We start from the raw sequence: 20,593 nt of genomic DNA on the forward strand, positions 1-20,593 counted from the left end.
ACGAGTGGTGGCCATTTGGTTTTATGTTGATACTGTCACTTTAAATTTCTATGTCAATCCTGATACAACCAAGATACAATCAAGATGTTCTCTCCAGTGTATAGTTCCACATATAGTACCGACTCAATGGCACCTCACAACAACAATACTATATATTTTAAGGAGCTCTGGTAGCGTAGTGTTTACGAGTCAGGCTGCTAACCTCCAGGTCAGCAGTTCAAATCTACAAGCAGTTCTGCTTTCTGCTCCCTTAAGGATTTACAGCCTTGGAAACCCTATACAGTATGGTCACCATGAGTCAGAACTGACTCCACAGCACATAACCACCATACTATATATTTTATATAATCAAAGTTAATATTTTAAATAAATACATGTATAAACTTACACATAAATATAAACATTTATATGGCATTGGAGGATAAGCACTGGACCGCGAGGTCCATTTGAACTGCAAGGTTGGTGGTTCAAACTCACCATCTGCTCCTCTGAAACCCTATACAGTGTCCCTGTGCATCGGAACCAACTCTACAGCACTAATAATACAGCACAACACTAGCAATGACATAGATTTAAAAATATACACAGACATACACAAACTATGGACATATGGAATTGCAGTTATTATTGTTAGATTGTTGTTTTTTATTTTTTAATTAGCAAAATATGATAACGTTTTCTTCATTATTAGTTATAATTCAGCATTTGCTTATGAATGTGCTGTACAAATGAGTAATCCCACTATACTCTTGCTTCGGGAAATTAAATAGAAAGTTAACAGCTGTAAGAAATAGCTATTACATTACAGTCCTCAGTTTCCCCAGACAAGGAGATGGTCTCTGAGGTTCCTCAGACATCTTTCCCACACACCCTCCTAAGCCAGAGCTGCCCAGAGAAACCAGATAACTTCTATTTGTCTGATTGCCTGAATTTTATGCATAGTAAAAGTTGTTGTTGTCAAGTGCCGTAGAGCCAATTCTGACCCATAGCAACCCTGTATAGTATTTCCAAGGAGCAGCTTGTGAGCTTGAACCGCTGACCTTGCAGTTCAAATGGCCTTGCAGTCTGGTGCATTAACCCACAGCGCCACACCAGGACTCCTATAGTAAGAGTACTAAGTCCATAATTGTTTCTGCATGACCTCTTCCCAAAGGGAATTTAAAGACCTTTACGAGAAGGCCACCTCAAATAGAAAATCAGAGCCAAAGAAAGGAAGCAAATCAGCCAACTATGATGTTGTTGCTGTTAGATGCCTTTGAGTCAGTACTGACTCATTGAGACCCTGTGCACAGCAGGATGAACCATCGCCTGGCCCCGCACCAACCCCACAACTACTGCTACACTAGAACCCATTGCTCCTGTCACTGTGCCATCTCATTGGGGGTCTTCCTCTTTTTTGCTCACCCTCCACATTACTAAGCACGATGTACTTCTTCAAGGATTGGTCTCCTGGTGTAATATATCCAAAGTATGAGAGATGAAGTCTGGCCATCCTAGCTGCTAAGGAGCATGCTGGCTGTACTGCTTCCAACACAGATTTTTTTGTTTCTTCTGGAAGTCCATGAACTGTGTGTGTGTGTGTGTGTGTGTGTGTGTGTGTGTGTGTGTGTGTGTGTCTGTATACTTCTGATTATATTTCTAGTTCTTTCCACTTGAAAGAATTTAGGAATCACAGGTCAAATATATCCCTGAGCTTGATCCACAGCTGAAGAGGTCCTGGGAGAGTCTTAGACACATGCTGACATTAAATCCCAGGATTGACAAAGCAGATCTCCTTCAGTGACAACTACTAGTTCTTTATTGAGTCCAGAGGAGGCTGTATCTAAGTGGAAAACACTGGCATTTTTCCTTGAGACTGAGCTGTGATACAGGAGGTGCCTACCATACACACCACGCACTGTCTTTTCCCTTCCAGTTTCAGAAAACCATCTCTTTGACAATTCCTCCACATGCCTCCACCAATGCACTATGCTTTCAGGTGTTCTGGGTCTAGTTCAGCTACCTGATGAGTTGATTGTTGCAGTCACCAAGTGAGCCCATCTCCTTGAGAAAACCCACTTTATTCTCAGTAGTGTGGCGGGCTGCAGAGAGATGGAGAGGGCACAAGAACTGTGAGACCACCTGGAAATACTTCACCGGGAAGGCCATTTCATGAATGAGATCTTCTAAGCAAATGACACCAAACTTCCCCAGGTCTGTTATTGGGATGGTCTTATTCTTGAACTTGGCTTGTCCACGTTTCAGGACAGACTTCAGATTTGGAAATCCCTATGTCACAACGTTCCACTATATGCAACATTTTTAGGGGTAAATAGTGGTGGTCACTTTGATAAAGACACCACTAAAAATCTTTAGGCAAAGTCTTGCAATGGTCTTCCACACCAGAAAACTCACCCCATTAATCCTCTGAATGCATACTGCAGAGACCAAGGAATGTCCACGTGGCATGTCCAAGCCGTGAGAGTTCACTTCTAGATGTCAGATGTGCACCCAGTCACACTGCTGTCACCAGGAGTCAAGTAGGAATGATTCCAGTCCCTTAAACCTGACCCTTTCCTCTGCCTCTTCTTTTCCAAAAGTGCCTGCTTTGCCTGGGTGGCTTTGAGAGCCTGATGAACCTTCCTCTTTTTCAGGAGGTTTTCTGGAACCAATGGACTCTTTTTTTCTTGGCTCTTCCTCCACCATCTTTCCAAAACTGCAGCTACTGCTCATCAGTTCACGGACTGTTAATGGTCTCCTCCAACACCATAACGCAGATGCATCAATTCTTCTATGGTCTTCCTTGAGACAAGTGAAAATAACCATGGTTTGGGTTAGGCACACCTTAGTCCTCAAGCTTTCTCTTAAACACTTTAAAGATATCTTCTGCAGCAGATTTGCCCAATGCAATACATTATTTGATTTCTTGGCTGCTGCTTCCATGAGTGTTGATGGCTGGCCCAAGCAAAATGAAGTCTTTGACAGCTTCAATAGTTTCTCTGCTTAGTCTTGATTTTATTTATTGATCTAGTTGTGAGAATTTTTGTTTTCTTTACATTGAAATGCAACCCATATAGAAGGCTATGGTCTTTGATCTTCATCAGTTAAGTATTTTAAGTTCTCTTTGCTTTCAGCCAGCAAGGTTGTAGCATCTGCATATCGCAGGTTGTTAATGAGGCTTCTTCCTCCAGTCCTGATGCCATGTTCTTTTTCATATAATCGAGCTTCTTGGATTATTTGCTCAGCATACCGATTGAATAAGTGTGGTGAAAGAATACAACCCTGACACACAACTTTCCTAATTTTAAACCTTTCAGTGTCCTCTTGTTGTGTTCAAACAACATCCTCTGTATAGGTCTCTGTATAGGCTCCTCATGAGCACAATTAAGTGTTCCGGAATACTCATTTTCCTCAGTGTTGTCCACAGCTTGTCATGATCCACACAAAATCCTTTGCATATAGTCAGTAAAGCGCAGATATTCTCTGCTTTCGGTTAAGATCCATCAGACATCAGCAATTATCCCTGATCCATGTCCTCATCTGAATCTGGCTTGAACCTCCGGCAGTTCCCTATCAATGTACTGTTGCAGCCATTTTTTAATTATCTTGAGCAAAATGTTATTTGCATGCGATATTAATGCTATTGTTTGATGATTTCCCCATTCTCTTGGGTCACCTGTCTTTGAAATGGGCACATTCCATTGGCCAGGTAGCTGTCTTCCAAATTTCTTGGCATAGCTGCATCAGTTTGTTAACAGATTGCAATTTGTATTCCATCAATTCCCAGAGTCTTGTTCTCTGCCAATGCCTTCAGTGCACCTTGGACTTCTTCCTTCAGTACCACTGGCTCTTAATCATGGTGGGTTTAGTGTTCCACTGCTGACCACAAGGTCAGTGGTTCAAACCCACCAGATGCTTCATGGGAGAAAGATAAAGCTTCTGCTTCGTAAATATTTAAAGTCTTGGAAACTCTATGGAACAGTTCTTCTTTGCCCTACAGATCACTGAGTTGCAACTGAAGGTGGTTGTTGTTTTTAAGTGCCGGCCAGTCAGTTCTGACTCATAGCCATCCAGTGTAAGGTTTCTGAGGAGCGCTTGGTAGGTTTGAACTGCCGACCTTGCAGTTAGCAATCCACTGTTTATCCTACAGCGTCACACCAGGATTCCCATAAAAATCATAGAAATCTTTATTAAGCAAAACTACAAAACTTTAAAGCTATTGTTTCTGGACGTGCCCTCCATATAGATCTGTATGCTTCTGGATCAATGTTTGCATCTCTGAGGTGTTGTTGTAGTTAAGTGCTGTCAAGTCAATTCCAATTCATAGCAACCCTGTATAGGATTTACGAGGAGCAGCCGGTAGGTTTGAACTACCAACCTTGTGGTTACCAGTCCAACACTGATCCTACAGCTCCACACCAGGACTCCAGAAGTGGGATATTATATAAAGGATTCCTGATGATGCACTGGTTTAGTTATCAACTGCCAAACAAAAGGTTGACAGTTCAAACCCACCAACTGCTTCACAGAAGAAAGTTGTTACTGATTGCCTCCATCAAGATTTACAGCCTTAGAAACCCTGTGGAGCCGTCCAACTCTGTCCTACAGGGTCACTCACCCTGAGTTGGAATCAACTCTACGGCAGTGGTTTTGAGCTTCCTGGCAGGCAAGGCAGAAAGGGAATTAGAATGACTTGCGTAGCTCAAGTTATCAATGAGGAAAAGCACTAGTTCATTTAGGAAGATAGCATTTCCCCTAACAATGAATCCTGGAATAAACTTTTCACATGAAACATTATAAAAGATGTCACTGTTCTTTGCAGATGTTTTATAGCAAATGTAGAAGATTGCACGTAACTCCTTTTTTGGTTGTTTAAACTTTGCATTGTGAATTGAGTGACAAGATCATCAGCTTTACCTCCAACAAATTATATTCTTTGTTTCATCTCAATGATTGTAATCCCCTCCCTGCAACAACAGTTATCCTGCTTCCTCCTGTGGCTTCCCTTTTACATCTTAGATATATTTCACAAATGAACAAAGCAAAAAGTATTTAATGTACACATACAAAACAAAAAATACTTACTCATTTCAATGTACTAAGAGCATATTCTGCAAGCCAGCCTCTGCCCTCAGGCACACAGTCTTACTAAGTCCATGGGCCTAGAACCCACAGCTGCTCTGTCTCTCTATGTCACCATCTCTGCTGTGATTGCTTTGCTAGGTAGGATTTCATGCTCTGCTCATGCGCCACATAACTTCTTGAATAATCCTTAGACAAATCTAAGAGTGTAACACAAAAGCACAATGATAATCATACTTCTTACTACTTTTAGAAGTTCATTTAATACTCACAACAACACTGTGGTTATGTGCTATTCTCACCAGAGAAAGTAATGACTTGCTGAGGTCACAGAGCTAGGAAGTGTGCCACCACGACAGTACTGTGTCTCAGACAGAGGCCTTCAGATGGGCTGAGTCGGTGCCACCTGGTTCATGGCCTCATGTGACTTGATTCACTGCAAGATTAGAACCCAGAGGGCAAGGATGGAGATGGCATGACTCGAGCACCCCATGTAGGCCAAGAGGAGCCTCCCCACAGTCCTCTGGCCAGGCAGCTGCTCCTACCTCCATTTAAGAGGTGAGGAAACCAAGACTTCAAGAAGAGAAACTGGCCTACAAGCCCATAGCATTCAGGTGGTAGGGCTGAACTTTTAACACAATTCTGGTTCTTTCCACTGCCATCCTGTGTCTGCTGGAGGCATTAACTCTGTCATGCTCTGGGCTCAGGGCAGCTGTGCCCACACTGCAGTCTGACAGAGTGGAAGACCCTTTGGGCTTGGGGAATAAACTTCTCCCCAAGCCTGACCCTGACCTGAGCTCCAGGCCCTTCATCTTGCCAAAATGGTTCCACCCCAACCTCAAGTCAAACTCGGGTTTCACCGTTCTCCCCACCCCCCAGTGGAAAAATAAAATACAATAGAAATTCCAGAAGCATTGGGTAATTTGTAGGCTTTACTGAGGAAGGGGAAGGAAGGCTTATATCACACCCAAGTCAGCAAAAGCCCTGGGACATCACTATCTCTTCCCACTCTGCCACTCAGCTCCCCAGTCCTGCCCCCAATTCCCCGTACACACAGCTTCCAATGATGGGACCCAAGACCCCAAAAGGGCCTTCCCCAGCAGCCCTCCTGAGCAGCCACTGTTAACATTGTGCCAGTGCCACCGGTTTCTCTTTGATGAACAAGCAGCCACCACCCACCTGGGAGGTACAGGGGCCAGTGCTCAGAGTCTGTGCTTGGGTCCCAGCTCTGCCTGTCTGATCATGGGTGCTGGGCCAGCCCTTCAGTGCTCCCAGTCTCAGTTTCCACATCCATAAAATGGATGGGTCATTTGTTGTTGTTAACGGCTGTTGGGTTGGTTCCAACGCATAGGAGCAACTGGTGGGTTTGAACCGTCAAACGCCTGGTTCCAACCAGCCTTGCGGTCCAGTGCATTATCCTGCAACACCATATCAGGACTCTTGGGTGGATAATAGCACCCACTTTATGGGCTCTTGTGAGGTTTGGAGGAAATACTACAAAGTACTTAACACAGAGGCCAGTGTTGACTGAATGCTTAGTAAGCAGGAGCTGTTTGTCACCCTGCAGCACCTTGTCCCACTCTTTAGAAAGACATCCACGTTCTTTCTGGTACCCCACAATTTTGGTTTTCCTGTGGCAAAGCAGAGGTACACAGCTGAGCTTGCAGACTGATGTGTTGCAAAACCCCAGCATTCCCCACCCTCAACCTCCACCCAGACCCTCTGTGCTTAAACCCAAAGGTCCAACACACTGGCTGGAGGGGAATGGGGAAACCCACACATAGGTGTCTGCAGAGCAGGAGCCCAGAAGGTGCTCAGGAAATTCTGCAGAAGTAACAACACTGGCTCTATGAGAGCAAAAGAAAGAACGGAAGGTAGGCAGGAAGGTGGGCGGTGGACAAGAGGTTACTTGTAACCCAATGCCACCGAAACACAACAGCGTTCCCCAGCTTCTGCTGTCCAGCATCCACGCAGTTTGATTAATTACACGCTCTTCTCATGTCCTCAGAACAGAGCTTTGATGCAGGCCAGACACACAGCATCCTCCACCCCCGCCCCAGTCTGCAGGTGGGAAACAAACTGAGCTCTGGGTGGACAGCGTTGTCAGAGTTACTCAGCAAAGATGTGGGTTGTGGCCTGAAATCCAGGGACAACCTCACATGGCAGAGATGAAACATACATCTGTGACTCATTTCCAGGGTCAGGTTTGGAGGAGGATGGACCCTAAGGTGGGTTTGAATTGCAAGGTCAGCAACTCAGACTCCTTGGAAACTCTATACACGGTCACTATGAAACCAAGTCAAGAACACTTAGCAACAACAATAGCACGGGGGGTGGGGGTGCCACCCGGGGTTGCCCCCCTGTGTCCCAGGCCTTCTTGCTCCTAGAAGACATGCTGTTTTAGGGAAGAGGCATATCTTGCAGATGAAAAAAGCCATGGGAGTGGTTACGAGTCAGGCTGCCAACTTCAAGGTCAGCAGTTTGAAACTACCAGCAGTTCCGCGGGAGAAAGATGAGGCGTTCTGCTCCCGTAAAGATTTACAGCCTCGGAAACCCTGTACAGGGTCACTATGAGCCGGAACCAACTCCATGGTACTTAACAACAACAACATAGGTTCAAATCAAGACTCAGCTACTCACCAGCAAATGATAGCCCCTACTCAGGCTTCAGCTTCCTCATCTGTAAAATAAGAGGACAATACCTACCTCACAACACTGACGTAAGGAATTAGAATAATATGTTCAGTGAGTTCAACACAATGCCAGGCACACAGTAGGTGTGCTGTCAGCCCAAGTGGCAGGGTATGCTCAACACAGAAAAATCAGTCGGGCTTCTATGCAACAGCAATGAGTCATCTGAAAAGGAAGCAGTTCCGTTCACAATAGCATCTAAAAGAATAAAGTCCCCAGTAATAAATTTAACCAGGGAGGTGAAAGAGTTGTACACCAAAAACTATAGAGCTGTGTACCCAGAAAAGCAGTGTCGCCAGAGATGGAGGCAGAGACAATGACGTGGAGAGATGGAGCGGCTGGGGACTTTAGACCCAGAGAGGGAGAGGGGCTGTATGCTGATGACCAGTGGGCAGGCTTGCAGGGTATACCCTTTGGTTGGTTAATGATACATGGAGGGGATTGTAACCATGGCAATGAAACGATATACAATGCAAAACTAATGTTCTCCCATATAAACTATCACTTAAGTCACAATAAAACATTTTTTTATAAATTACAGAAATTAAATGAAAAAAACTATAGAGCTGTAATAAGAGAAATGAAAGAAGACATAAGTAAATGGAGCAACATTCTGTGTTCATGGATGGAAGGCTTATTACTATTGCTAAGATGTCCATTGTTGTTGTTGTTGTTGTTAAGTGGTGTCGAGTCAGTTCTGACCCATAGCAACCCTGTATAGAGTTTCCAAGGAGCAGCTGGTAAGCTTGAACTGCTGACCTTGCTGTTCAAACTGACCTTGCAGCACATTAACTCATAGTGCACACCAATACTCCCCCCAAACAATCAATAAATTCAGTATAATCTGCATCAAAATCCCAACAACCTTCTTTGCAAAAAGAGAAAAACTGTAGGTGTTGATGGCCCCTGCCCTGTGGGGACTGTGTCTCTTCACATGTGGAGGATTCTTACCCCTCCGGCTTGAGTCCCAGCTCTTTCACATCCTGGAGGGTGGTCTTGCAGTAGTCTCATCTCCCCCTGTAAATCAGAGACTATAATAACTCTGTCTCAAAGAGAGCAGGCATGCTGCAGGCTGCTCTACAGCCTTTTATACTTGAAAGAAGCCCTGGCTCAGAGAGCTTTGGACACTTGTCTGAAGTCACAGAGCATGTCCGTGGCTGGGCTGCTCCTGGCATATCCAGCAGCCCCAGCTCCCCGCTCTGACACTCCTGTGTGTAAATTCCTAGCACAGCAGCAAACACCGAGTGGATGCCCAGAAAATGTGAATGGCACAACCTGTGTTGACAAATAAATATAACATCTACTGTTCCGAGGACCCATGTGTCAGGCCAGGGCCTCTGCCAGGTGTATAACCCTGACAATCATGCGGGGGGATAGTCGTTAAATACCCTCGATTCGGTTCCCATGCATAGTGACCCTGAATAGCAGGAGTGGGGAACGTCCAGCCCATGGGCCATATGTTGTTGTGAAGTGCTGTCAAGTCAGTTCTGACCCATAGCGACCCTGTATAGGGTTTCTGAGGAGTGGCTGGTGAACTTGAACCACTGACCTTGTGGTTCAAATAACTTCGCAATCCAGTGCATTAACCCACAGCACCAGACCAGGACTCCATCATTTGGTCTGAACCTGCCAAGGCAACCGTAGTTCCAGCTGTCACATTAGAGGTGAGTTAATTAAATGTTTGACCAAATATTGTTTTTAGGTGCCATCAAGTCAGCACTCACTCATAACGACCTTATGCACAGCAGAACGAAACAATGTCCAATCCTGGGCCAACTTCACATTTGAGTCCATTGATGCTGCCACCTGACCAACCCATCTCTTTGGGGGTCTTCCTCTTTTTCTCTGGCCCTCCACTTTACCAAACATGATATCCTTCTCCAGAGACTGTTCCCTCCTGACAATATGTCCAAAGTATGAGAGACGAAGTTTGGCCATCTTGGCCTCCAAGGAGCACTCTGGCTGCACTTCTTCCAAAACAGATCTATTGTTTCTTTTGGCAGCCCAAAAGTATTCTCCAACACCATAACTCAAAGGCATCAATTCTTTTACGGTCTTCCTTATTCACTGTCCAGATTTCGCATGAATATGAGGTTATTGAAAATACCATGGCCTGGGTCAGGTGCACCCTAGTCCTCAAGCTGACATCTTTGCTCTTCAACAGTTTAAAAAATTCTTGTGCAGCAGATTTGTCTAATGGAATACATCGTTTGATCTCTTCACAGCTGCTTCCTTGAGTGTTGATAGTTGATCCAAAAATGATGTCCTCGACAACTTCAATCTTTTCTCTATTGATAAGAATATTGTTTATTGGTCCAGTGTTGAGGATTTTTTTTTTCTTGACAGTGAGATGTACTCACTGTCATACTGAAGGCTGTGCTCTTTGATCTTCATCAGTAAATAGTTTAAGTTCTCTTCACTTCCAGCAAGCAAGGTTGTATCATCTGCATATCGTAGGTTGTTAATGAGTCTTCCTCCAATCCTGATGCCACATTTTTTCTTCATAGAACACAGCTTCTCATGTTATTTGCTCAGCATACAGGTTGGATAAGTATGGTAAAAGAATACAACCTTGTCACACACCTCTCTTAATTTTAAACCATTCAGTGTTCCCATGTTCTGTTCTAACAACTGCTTCTTGGTCCATGTATAGATTGTTCATGAGCACAATTAAGTGTTCCAGAATACTCATACTTCGCAATGTTGTCCATAGCTTGTCATGATCCACACAATCGAAAGCCTTTGCATAGTCATGACCAAATATAGCAGGCTAATTTTTAAGCTGATAATTTTATATAATCTGCAAATGATGTTATAAATTTTGGCAGGAAAAAAGGTTTTCCACCTTGGCTGTAGGTTTGAACTGCCAGCCTTGTGATTAGCAGTCCAGTGCTTACCTTACAACACCTCAGAGTTCTCCATATTCTTGGTGAGCAAGCAGACCAGAGAGCCCATAGAGGTCACGCAGACAGTGAGGAACCACATCCAGATCCAGCGGGAGCACCCAGAGCAATTCCTACTGGAGGCCTGCCTGCCACATCCAACAAGTGGAGAGATTAAACCCGAGTAGGGGCAGCGGGAGATTAGAAAAAAGAAAGACACAGACACAAAATGAAGATAGTAAAGTTGGTACCAGGTGGGACACAGCGCTCTGATAGAGATACTGTGACACCGACCTAGGTTCAGCACGTTTATTATATAGCAAAGGAGGTGCTGGGGGCAGGGAAAAGAGTGCAAAACATCTGGTGTTGTTGATGCATGCAGTAAGTGGGACTTTATCAGAAGAATGTAGTTGCTAGGGAAACAGAGATAGGGCAGCTAGATGTTTTTGCAGACTAAACTGAAGGTCATGGCTGTGTACAAGGAAAGACTTTGCAAATTCCTTGTTCCCTGAGGCAGGCTTTGCAAGTTCCTCAGGGAGCAGCCTGATTTTCTGGACCACAACTGTTTAGTTGCAGTCCTTCAGTTAAACTGCCCCCAAGTCTGACACCTTTGGTTTAGTTGCTCCCAACACCTGCCCACACCCCTCTTCTGTCTCTCATTGCGTCAGAGGATGTTCAGTGGATGAAAGTAGTGACTGTGGATGGACCCCTCAGAGGGGAGGCCATGGCACCCCTGGGTGCTCAAGTGTTCTCCTTCACCCTTTTTCTGATGATATCAGCTCAGGTCCAAGCATTCAGGTGTAGGGAAGACCTGCTGCCCTACTCTGGCACTGATCTCTCGGAAAATTACTTGATTTCTTTTTTCCTCCGTTCTCAACTACCAAAGCCATTTTGAGGCAAGAAAGATGGATAATTTGGAGCAGACCTACCCACATTCACCTTGGACCAGGAGCTCCCAGAGATCTGCCCACAACTGCAGCCTTCCTGTGCCTCCTTCACACTCTCACTCAACTTCTTTCTGCCTCAGGGCCTTTGCACCTGCTATGCCCCTCACCCAGAATACTCTCCTGCCCTGCCCCACTGGACCTCATTTTTCTCTAGTAATTCTTCAAGTTTTGACTTTAATGTTGTGTTCTTAGAGAGGCTCCCCAACACCCAGTTTTAGTTTCAGGCATCCTCTGCTATAGCTTCTGCCTTGGATCATTCTCACAATCCATGAACTATTTTGATGTTTATTTCTGTGTTTATTTAAAGCTCCTACAAGTCTGTGAATTCCAGAAAGGCAGAGACCATGTCTGCTTCATCCACCCTTGTACCTAGAACAGAGCCTGACACATACCAATGAATGAACTGAATGAATAAGGTAAAAAGTTCTGACACACAGTAGGCACTCAGAAAATATTAGTGGGAATGGAGTGGAGGGAACCATCTGAGGCTGCCTCTCCTAACCCATCCTCTCCCTGCCCCTCCTGCCCTCTCCATTTTGGTCCATGGCGTACCCTCCTTGCTGGTCTCCCATCCAAATGTAATCCTCTTTGTGTGAGCCAGAGGGCAGAGCTCTCTGCAGGATTCACTCCTGCAGACTCTCCCATCCTGTGCCTGCACACAGTCAGCATGCAGTAGGAAGCCAGATTCAGGGTGGAGACACCAGCGTGCATGGTGACAACCCATTCCTGAAAGCATTGTTGTCAGTGTCCCTCTGCACCAGCATGGTGACAATCTCCTTCCTCTCTCTGACCTCAGTGTCTTCATCTGTGGAATGGGGGAATGATGAGCAGGTAGGTCCTGAAGAGTTGTTTTTCCTTCTCAGTCCCTCCCCATCAGTCTTTATGAATCTGACCCCAGCCCTATACGTGGCTATTGTTGTTGTTCAGGTGCCGTCAAGTCAGTACCAACTCATAGTGACTCTATGTACAACAGAACAAAACACTGCCTGGTCCTGAGCCAACCTCACAATCTTTGCTACGCTTGAGCCCATTGCTACTGCCACTTTGCCAATTCATCTCCTTGGGGGTCTTCTTGTTTTTCTCTTACCCTCTATTTTATCAAACATGATAGGCTTCTCCAAGGACTGGTTCTTCCTGACAATATGTTCCAAGTATGAGAGACCGTGTCTGGCCATCCTAGCTTCCCAGGAGCATTATGGCTGTACTTCTTCCAGCACAGATTGGTTTGTTCTTTGGGCAGTCCATGGTACTTCTAATATTCTCCTTCAACACCATAACTCAATTCTTCTATGGTCTTCCTTATTCACTATCCAACTTTCACATGCGTATGAAGTCATTGAAAATACCTTGCCTTGGGTCAGCCGCATCTCAGTCCTCAAATTGACAACTTTTCTCTTGAACAGTTTAAAGAGGTCTTCTGCAGCAGATTTACCTAATGCAATACATTATTTGATTTCTTGACTGCTGCTTCCATGAGTGTTGATGGCTGGCCCCAGCAAAATGAAGTCTTTGACAACTTCTACCTTTCCTCCATTTATCTTGATGGTGTTTATTGGTCCATTGGAGAGGATTTTTATTTTCCTTACATTGAAGTGCAACCCATACCAAAGGCTGTGGTCTTTGATCTTCATCAGTAAGTATTTTAAGTTCTCTTCACTTTCAGCAAGCAAGGTTGTATCATTTACATAATGCAAGTTATTAATGAGTTCCTCCAATGCAGTGTTCTTCTTCATGTAATCTAGTTTCTCAGATTATTTTCTCAGCATACAGACTGAGTAAGTATGGTGAAAGAATATAACCGTAGTGCATACTGTTCTTAATTTTAAACCATTCAGTGTGCCCTTGTTCTGTTCAAACAACTGCTTCTTGGTCTATGTACAGGTTCCTCATGAGCATGTTTAAGTGTTTTAGAATACTCATTCTCCACAATGTCCAGAGCTTGTCATAATCCACACAATCAAAGGCCTTTGCATAGTCAGTAAAGCACCCATAAACATCTTCCTGGTATTCTCTGCTTTTCAGTCAAGATCCATCTGATGTCAGCAGTGATATCTCTCATTCCATGTCCTCGTCTGAATCCAGCTTGAACCTTTTAAAGTTCTCTGTCAATGTACTGCTGTAGCCATTTTTGAATTATCTATAGCAAAATTTTACTTGCATGCAATAATAATGATATTGTCTGATGATTTCCACATTCTGTTGGGTCACCTCTCTTTGGAACGGGCACAAATATGGATCTCTTTCAATCAGTTAGCCATGTAATTGCCTTCCAGATTTCTTGGCATAGATGAGTGAGTGCCTCCAGTGCTGCATCAGTTTGTTGAAAGATTTCAATTTGTATTTCATCAATTCTTGGTGCTTTGTTTTTTGCCAATGCCTTAAGTGCAGCTTGGACTTCTTCCTTAAATATCATTGGATCTTGGTCATATGCTACCTCTTGAAATGGTTGGACATTGACCATTTCCTTTTGGTACCATGACGCTGTGTATTTCTTCCATCTTCTTTTAATGTTTTCTGCATCATTCAATATTTTGCCAATGTTGTCATTGTCGAGTCGATTCTGACTCATAGAGACCCTGTATAGGCTTTCCAAAGAGTGACTGGTGAGTTTGACCCACCGACCTTGTGGTTCAAACCAACCTTGCAGTCCAGTGCTTTATCCCACAGCGCCACACCAGGACTCCTTCAATATTTTTCCCAGAGCATCATTCAGTATTGCAAGTTAAGGCTTGAATTTTTTTCTTCAGTTCCCTCAGCTTGAGAAATGCTGAACATGTTCTTCCCTTTTGGTTTTCTAACTCCAGGTCTTTGCACATTGCATTATAATATTTGACTTTGTCTTCTCAAGCTGACTATTGAAATTTTCTCTTCAGCTCTTTTACCTTCTTATTTCTTCCATTTGCTTTAGCATTTCTATGCTGGAGAGCAAGTTTCAGAATCTCTTCTGACATCCATTTTGGTCTTTTCCTTCTTTCTTATCTTCCTAATGATTTTTTACCATCTTCATGTATGATGTTCTTGATGTCATCCCACAACTGCCTTGGTTTTCAGTCTTTGTTGTCTAATGCATCAAATCTGTTCTTGAGATGATCTCTAAATTCAGGTGGGATATGTTCAAGGTCATATTTTGGCTCTTGTAGACATGACTTAATTTTCTTCAGCTTCAGCCTAAACTTGCATATGAGCAATTGATGATCTATCTGTTCCAGTCTACCCCTGACTTGTTTTGGCTGATGATTTGGAGTTTTCCCACTGTCTCTTTCCACAGATGTAGTCAGTTTCATTTCTGTGTATTCCAGCTGGTGACCTCCATGTGTCTTTTACATTGTTTTAAAAAAAGGTATTTGCAATGAAGAAGTCATTGGTCCTGCACAATTCTATCATGCGATCTCCAGTGTCATTTCGATCTCCAAGTCCATATTTTCCAACTACTGATCCTTCCTCTTTGTTTCTAACCTTTACATTCCAATAGCCATTAATTATCAATAGGTGGCTATAGATGGTCCCAAAAGGAGTGGACTGCCACCTCCCTTGCTCAGGAAGACTCAGTCCATGGTACCCTCCTCGGGTGGCAGTGCTTGAGACCTCCAAGGCCTGGAGAAAGAACCAAAAAGCAGAGTAAATGTCCAGCCTTAATTTCAAGAGCAGGTAATGGGATCCAAAGTGTGGGGAGGGGTGGAGACGGCTCGTGTGTCCTGCACCTACCCCCCACCCCCAATCTCCCACCCTCCACCAGATGTCAGGCTTGTACTAAACACTTTCCTCCCTGCTCCATCATCTAGTCCTTACGGCCTCCCTGGGCAGAAAGGGCAGCACAGCCTGGTGGCTTCGAGTGCAAGTTCTGGCACCTAGTACTCACTGATGGTGTGGCCATGGACAAGTTGCTTAATCTCTCTGAACCTTAGTCTTCTCTTCTGCAGAATGGAATAGTAATAGGGCTAATGGGGGTTTTGAGAACCCTGACATGTAAAGCACTTGGCACAGTGCCAGGCACATTGGGACATTAAATTAACAAGTTTTTCCCACTATTGTTGTTATTGTTGTTAGGTGTCATCGAGTCAGTTCTGACTCACAGTGACCCTATGCCCCACAGAAAGAAACACTGCCCAGCCCTGAACCACCCTCACAGGTGTTACGTTTGAGCCCATTGTTGCTGCCAGTCCATTTTGTTGGGTGTCTTCTTCTTTTTCGTTGACACTCCACTTTTCCAAGCATGATGTCCTTCTTCAGGAACTAGTCCCTCCTGATAATGTGCCCAAAGTGCAAAAGTCAAAGTCTCTCCACCCTCGCTTCTAAAAGGTGTTCTAGCTGCAATTCTCCCAAAGATATGTTTGTTCTTCGGGCAATCCGTGGTACTTTCAATATTCTTCACCAACACCATCGTTCAAATGCATTGATTCTTCTCCAGTCTTCCTCATTCATTATCCAACTTCCACATGCATATGTAGCTTTCAGAAATATCATGGCTAGAGTCCAGCACACTTTAGTCCTCAGACTGACATCTTTGCTCTTGAACACTTTTAAGAGGTTTTGTGCAGCAGATTTGCCTAATGCAATGTCATTTGATTTCTTACATTACCACTAAATAAAGCTTGCAGACCTCTTTCCTGGACAGGAGGGTTAGGAAGGGGTCTGTCTAGCACCATATGACCTGGGTATGCCTCCATCATCACTGCTAAACAAGGCAGAAATGCCCTATGACCCAGTACATGGGGGTCTGATGGTCTTTGATGGTCATGGGGTTGATTTCCAATAGTGTCTCTTGATAAATCATGAAGGACCCGTTCCAGGTGACTCCACTCCCTAGGAACCTAGCTACCGGTGTGCACACACCCAGCGATCCTCACCTCACACCGGCTGTCTGCCATTCCAGGGCACTGTGTGACTATCAGACCTCTCTCAGGGGGAGATGAAACTTAACCAGCTTTTCTTGGTAAAATGAGTTGTTGTTGTTAAGTGCCATTGAGTCGATTCTGACCCATAGCGACCCTGCATGGGGTTTTCTGAGGCTGTAAATCTTTACGGGAGCAGAAAGCCTCATCTTTCTCCCATAGAGCAGCTGGTAGTTTCGAACTGCTTGTTATAAAATCAGGCACAGACTGGAGCAGGGGGAGCAGGGTGACAATTCTGCCCAGCCACTGGGTCCCTGGCTTTCAGAAGCTAGTCTTTGGAAAGGACCTATGGTTATGTGTACCCACCATGTGCCAGGCCCTGAACCCATCCCACTTTGCATCTATCCAGACAGGCTCAGAGATGCTGAGTCACTGTCAGCCTAAGGCCATACAACAGAGCCAGGTCTTTCCAATTCCAGAGCTTTCCATTGACCTAGCTGTGAGTATCTTAAATGTTCCAGTAACTGCACCAATGGGAGTAATTGACAAAGCATATAACAGAAAAGCAACAGCCTTCCCATTCACTGGGCATGTAGAAAGCGGTTGAGGGACAGCAAAAGTCCCATAAGTGAAGCACTGGGCTGTGTATCTCAAATCACTCCACTGGAGCCCCAGAGACTGCGTATCTGCATGCCGGACTTCTGTTTGTCGAGTTTGACTTGTGTTGCCCAGTGCTCAGGGTCTCTCCTGGTGTCGTTCATGCGTGGTACAGGGCCACCATCTCCTTCCACCATCACATACTGCTAAAATTAACCAGGAACCATACAGACGGGCTGTGGCACTTGAATGCAGGAATGCACACCATACAATGGGAAATCAGTGAGCATTACTCTGAGTTCCTGCAGTGGGCGCTTGCTCCCTTAATCCTCTCAACCAATCTATGAAGGGAGCGTCGTGATGGCCCCCATTTTTCAGATGAGGAAACTGAGGCACGGAGATTAAGTAGCTAGCTCATAGACCCACAACAGTTAAGGGGTGCAGCTGGGATTGATTGGAAGTCAGGGCAGCCTCCTGCTGGCCAAGTGTCTGTTACCATTTGAATATTATTGACACCAATCGATGGTCCAGTTTAACAGTTGAAAATTACTGAAAGAGTCTGAAACTCCTAAGGGAGAGAAAAAGGTGGTTTTGAGAAGCCCACAGGATGACGTGGTTGTTTACTGTCCTTTGAGAAGTGGCTGGTTCAGAGTTAAAATGTGAAATTTTCCAGTAGTCATAATGGTACCACCAGCTGAGCCCCACCCACCCAGGAGCTGAGAGCTGGAAACATCCCCTGGCCACACTCAGCCTTCTTGTCATGGTTCTTTGGTTCCCAGCTGCCCAGACATCTCTGGGGTCTCTTGAGATTGGACTTCAGACGCTGGATCAGGAGTCTTTGGAAGCATTGGCTCCTTTCTTTTGTGATGATAGCAAAGTGCAGTGGCAAAGAGGGTCACTGGGCATGAGGCAGGTTCTTGCACCTGTCTGCTGTGTGACCTTGATGTGTCCCCTCCACTCTCTGAGTTGTTTCCCTTCTCCCAGCCTGGTTGAGGATTAAAGTGAACCCTTGTCACATAGCAAGCCCTGGGATTTTCCCAGCCCCTGCTGAGCCACTCTTGGTGGGTGGTCAGACACTGCTCAGTGTCGACACCGCTCCCCACACCTCAGTGGGGAAAGGGTCTGATGTGGCACTCAGCTCTCTGGGCCTCAGTTTCCACATTCCTGCTTGCTCTGGTTCCCTGAAGCAGGGATAAGCCATGTGTGGAGTGGCTTGGGAAGGCCCCAGGTTTCAGCACAATGTGGCAGGCCCTTCCTTTAAAGCTTTGGATCAAATTGGGTTCAGTGGTTTTTTTATTTTACTCACCCCACGGGCCTAGCATTTTAGGAGGCCCCCAGCTAGAGAGCTCAGTGATGCGGGGTGCAGGGTGAGCTAGCCCACCTCCAGGAATCCACTCACTCCACTGAAGTCTAGCAAGGGCTAACTCAATCCCCTTCCTCTCCCAGGCCCTAGGGAATGAGCACAGTCGTCCCCTTCTTGCAGATGACACTGCCGTGCAGGTTGGCAATGACTCACCCGGGATCTTTCCGAATAGAGTGGCTCCTGCACTGTGGCTGCCACCCCCAGTCCTGCTGCCTGGAGACTTGCTGGAGAGAACATCAGAAAACTGCATTTTAGACCCAGCCCTAGTTTCCTGTGACAGCTGTCACAAAGTACCACAACTGGGTGGCTTAAAACTCGGGAATGTCTCATAGTTCTGGAGCCTCAAAGCCCAACATCATGGCTGTGCTCTTTCCAAAGAGTCTCGGGGAGACTCAGCATCACGCCTCTCTCCTAGCTTCTGGTGTTGCCTGGGAGCCTTCGTGTTCCTTGGCCTCTGCACATTGTGTCGTTATATGGGTTCGAGCCACCAACCTTTCAGTTAGCAGCTGAGTAGTAGTTGACTGCTTACAGATGCATCACTTCAATCTGTCTTCATTTTCACATGGCCAGTATCTCTTTTTGATAAGGATGAATCAGCTGCGAACCACAAGGTCAGCAGTTAGAAACTACCAGCTGTTTTGCGGGAGAAAGATAAGGCTCCCATAAAGATTTACAGCCTTGGAAACCCTGTGCAGGGTCGCTAGGAGTCGGAACCGACTCCACGGCGCATCACCACCACCACAGCCCTGGTGTGGTGCTATAGGATAAGCGCTGGACCGCACAGTTGATTTGAACTGCAAGGTTAGTGGGCTCAAACTAACCAGCTGCTCCCTGGAAACCCTCCACAGGATCACTGAGTTGGAACCAACTTGACAGCACATACCAACAGTCATACTAAATTAGGGCCCACCCTACTAACCTCACTGGTATGGCGCTGTGGTTAATGCGCCAGACTACAGTTCAAGCTTACCAGCTGCTACTTTTAAACCCTATACAGGGTTGCTATGGGTCGGAACTGACTCGACAGCATTAACAACAACTACTGACCTCAAGGAGCTCTGGTAGCGTAGTGGTTACAAATCGGGCTGTGAACCTCAGGGTCAGCAGTTTGAAACTATCAGCTGTTCTGTGGGAGAAAGATGAGGCTTTCTGCTCCTGTAAAGATTTATAGCCTTGAAAACCCTGTACAGGGTCACTATGAGTCAGAACCGACTCCACGGCACATAACAGCAGCAACAACTACTGACCGCATCCAAACTTGACAAATAGCGAAGACACTATTTCCAAATCAAGTCCTACTCATAGATACCCAGGTTTGAACTTGGTCTTCTTTGGGGAGATGCAAATCAACCCATGGCAGACCTCAGAGCATGTGCAGTGAGCTCCAGCGGTGTGCTCTCTCCTCTCACAGGTTAAGTCCTTTCCTCCACAGACCTCGCGACATTTTTTTTTTTTCCAGTTTTATTGTGGTGAAATTAACAAAAAAGATTGCCATTTTATTTTTTAACTTTTTGCCATGAATTGGATGATGAGTTAAAGAGCAGACCAGTTTTCCATTCAACAATTCATACATGTTTTGTTTCATGTCATTGATTAACATCCCCACAATAAAGCATCACTCACCCCACTTCCTCCCTGGGTTTCCTGCTTCCTTCTTTAAACTTTCTGAACTTGGTAAACGCTGCCCTTCTGACCTCAAATGGTTGATATAGTCTATGGTGTACATACCTCACTAGTGTTATCGTTCCCCTTATAGACCTGTCTGGAGTCCTGCTGCGGCACTGTAGGGTCAGCACTAGATTGCTAACCACAAGGTTGGCGGTTCAAACCCACCAGCCACTCCTTGGAAACAGTGTCACTATGAGTCAGAACTGACTCAACAGCACTTAAACACACAAACCTGTTTGTTGTTTGGCTGAATACTAAGCCTCAGGGGTGAGTTCCTTTCCAGACCTGCAGGGTGACTAACGGCCATTCTCTTAGAGTTCCACAGCTCTCTATCCAGCCAGTAAGCCTGGTAGTGTTGGTGATTTTGACGTTTGTTCTGCACTTGTCTCCCACTCTGTACAGGACCTTCTTAGGTGATCCCTTGCAGTAGTTAGCGGTAGCCAGGCCCCATCTAGTTCTTCTAGTCCCAGGGTCATGGGTCTGATATCCGTGTGGTCCATTAGTCCACCAGACTCATTGTTTCCTTGCATTTTATATTTTCTAGAGAGTGCC

General features: G+C 45.3%; 1 protein-coding gene across 3 annotated transcripts in view; it reads left to right on the forward strand.

The window, feature by feature from the left end:
- Positions 1-20,593, forward strand: part of ATP2B2 (ATPase, Ca++ transporting, plasma membrane 2) — a 211,881-nt gene that overhangs the window by 111,211 nt on the left and 80,077 nt on the right. The gene's annotated exons all lie outside the window — the stretch shown is intronic.

The sequence above is a fragment of the Chrysochloris asiatica genome, unplaced genomic scaffold (genome assembly GCF_000296735.1).
Source record: "Chrysochloris asiatica unplaced genomic scaffold, ChrAsi1.0 scaffold00186, whole genome shotgun sequence".
NCBI lineage: Eukaryota > Metazoa > Chordata > Mammalia > Afrosoricida > Chrysochloridae > Chrysochloris > Chrysochloris asiatica.